The sequence below is a fragment of the Rhinopithecus bieti genome, unplaced genomic scaffold, assembly GCF_001698545.2.
Source record: "Rhinopithecus bieti isolate Rb0 unplaced genomic scaffold, ASM169854v2 repeat_2235, whole genome shotgun sequence".
In the NCBI taxonomy this organism is placed as follows: Eukaryota; Metazoa; Chordata; class Mammalia; order Primates; family Cercopithecidae; genus Rhinopithecus; species Rhinopithecus bieti.
The window spans coordinates 1-2,854 of NW_016831568.1; the positions used below are offsets into that span (position 1 = coordinate 1).

The 2,854-nt window shown below is 58.2% G+C and overlaps 1 long non-coding RNA gene across 1 annotated transcript; it reads right to left on the reverse strand.

Annotated features, from left to right (window-relative positions):
- Positions 1-178: 178 nt before the first annotated feature.
- LOC108524525 (uncharacterized) lies at positions 179-2,848 on the reverse strand. The gene is made up of 3 exons (XR_001884075.1): positions 2,138-2,848; positions 1,938-2,037; positions 179-357 (listed from the first exon to the last, which is right to left on the reverse strand). It is a non-coding gene; the product is annotated as an uncharacterized LOC108524525 (long non-coding RNA).
- Positions 2,849-2,854: the final 6 nt, after the last annotated feature.

The following is a 2,854-nucleotide window of genomic DNA, read 5'->3' on the forward strand; positions in this document are numbered from 1 at the left end:
CGTGTTGAAATTCTGTCTCTACTAAAAACACAAAAAATTAGCCGGGCATGGTGGCGGGCACCTGTAATCCCAGCGACTCGGGAGGCTGAGGCAGGAGAATCACTTGAACCTGGGAAGTGGAGGTTGCAGTGAGCCGAGATTGCAACACTATACTCCAACCTGGGCAACAGAGCGAGACTCTGTCTCAAAAAGAAGAAAAACAAACAAACAAACAAAAACTAAACCCCATGGGGGAAAATACATTTTTTCATTTATAGGGTCTTACTGTTTCACGTGCGGAGCATCGCAGGACACATCTGTTCTGACATGAAGGGCCCCAGGTCACTGGAGGCAAGAAGAGGGATCCTGAGAGGCCACCTGGGAAAGAGAACCGAAAGACAGTGACAGCGGTGACGACGATGACAGCAGTGATGATGACGACTCACACCTCCTGTGTGCTGGGCACCGTTCTGGGCACTTTATACAAACATACAAACCAATGAAGAGAGCAACTGTCAGTGTCAGAGGAGCTCTGGGGACATGGAGATGTCTCACAGTGGGGCTCCTTCCTCCACCTCCCCACAAAGCCTTTGGTAGACCCCAGATCCTCAAGTGCTTTCGGGTGAGTTTGTGTGGGAGTAGAGTGTGGGGCATGCAGGCCTGAGAGCAGGGGCAAAGCCTGTCCCTTTGGGGGTCACTTCACATTCACAGGGACGCTGGGGCAGGCCTGGGATCCCCCATCACATGAAGGGAATGACCAGGGCTCCCAGAGCTGGAGCACAGTGCCCAGGCCGTGGCCGCAGCATGACCTGGGCTGGCCTGGCTTGGACTGGTCACCCCGTACCCGCTGCACCTGGGTGAAGCACAGGCCCTGTGGGCACAGCTGCCCTCCCTGGGGCCCTGGGTGGTGCTGGAGGGTGGATATCGTGGCCTTGATGGTGATGCTGGAGTGTCTGCATTTGCCCTGAGCACACAGATCACCCTCAGATTTGCCCCTGTCCCCTAGAGCCCATACTGGTGTTTGGGAGGGTGGGAAGCAGCTCAGCCTCCATCCTAGCTCCCATGTTGTACCCCAGCCCCTGCGGCTGCCCGGGCAGGCTGCCTTCCTGAGCCCCAGCTTGGCCTGCAGCAATGGTGCCTGCATGGGACGGTGGTTCTTCTCCATCCCAGAGGGTCACAGTGCCATGCCCCCTTTCGCAGCTACGGGGTGCAGTGTGTCGCCCCTCTGCCTGCCCTGAGGAAGCAGGTGTCTGGGGCCCTGGTGGAAGCCAGAGTCTGGGTTTGTGGAGGAGGCTCTGTGGAAAGGATGCCCTACACCAGACGGACTCGGTGCCCCGGAGCTGAGCTCGGTGTTGATGGGGACTTTCTATGAGCTTAAAGGGCTTCAAAAATGGACCCTGAGTCCACTCGGCCATGGCTGCCCCGCCATGATAGTCATCATGGCAGGGATGACCAAGGCCGCTCACAGGGGCCGGGTCATCACTCAGGGTGCTGCGTGGCCAGCCAGGAGGATGGGCTCTGGCCACAGTCCCCAGCAGGAGAGTAGCCTCAGCCAGAGGTCAGTGGCAACAGCCTGTGTGGGCCTCAGGGCCCAGGGCCCTGAGGTGGGCAGGTCTAGTGTTTGGTAGGGACGCAGGGAGGTGGCTGCCCTGGCTGGTGGGTGAAAGCTGCTAGGGCCCCGGGGCCAGAGATGCCGGGACTCACATCATATTTCTGGTGTTTCATCTTCTCCCCAAACTTGAACTTACCGGTCTCCAGCTGGTGCAGGGTCCCCCAGAGCTCCTTGGCCTTGGGGCAGAAGAAGTGGTGAGGCTTCGCTGAATAAGCCTCAAAGACAGGGGCAGGCCCCTGGAGTCCTCCAGCCACCGAGGAGCACGGCCCTTGGCAACCTGGGGAGCAGTCACCAGCCCCTGCAGGGCCACCCCCTGGGGCTGACCCCTGCAATACCCACCCCTCACCTCACTTTGTCTTCACTGAGGTGGTTGACGTTGAGTGGCTTGCATCTCTCAGCAAGAATCTTCTGTTTCCCATCTGTTTCTCGCCTCCCTTCTGGTCAGCCTGTAGGGGACAAGCCCAAAGAGAGGGGCTCAGTCTCAAGACAGTGCAGGGCGTAGCCCAGGGTGAAGACTGCCACCGTGCTCCCAGCAGCGGTATGCACCTTGGCCAGATAGCTGCTGTATTTGGCTCCCATGGAAGACAGAAACTTCTTCTTCTTCAGGTCGTTCTCTGTCCTCCTCATGGCGACCTCCTCCTCCTTTCTGACCCTTTTCTCCATTGGAGACCCTGTCCCCAAGACACTCAGGGATGAAGGGAGTGCTGTGCTTTCTGGGCAGGCTTTAAAGACCCACCCTAAGTTTAGAACTGCCTGGAAGGAAGTTCCAGGTCTAGGCCAGGATTTATTCTCTTGCAAGGGTTTCTGCAGGGCGTGGGGTCCTTGGTCAGTGGCTCTGATCTTTGGCCAATGACAATGGGAACCCCAGGAGGAGGAAGGCCTCAGCACCCTGCATTTATCAGGGCCTGGGGCTCATCAGCTGATGAGGCAGAACAGATCACTACTCTGTTCTGGCGCTCCCTCTCCTTCTTTGCAAGAAACCTCTGCTGCTCTGCTCTCTGCACGGTGCTTCTCCTACGGCCAGAGAAAGGGGTCTGCTCAGCCCTGCCCCCAGCTCCTCCAAGGGTGCCCACCAGCCCCTGTGGCAACCTGAACTGCCCCACTCATGATTCTGTCCTTGAGAGCAATCAGCTCCTCTTCCTCCTTCTGGGCCTCAAAGTGGCTGTCGATGAGGGCCTGGAGCTCCGTTAGGTCTTTGTTCTGACGCTTCTTCTGGATGTCCTGTGGGCAGGGGCAGTGGGCATTAGCCCCACCCCTCTCTCC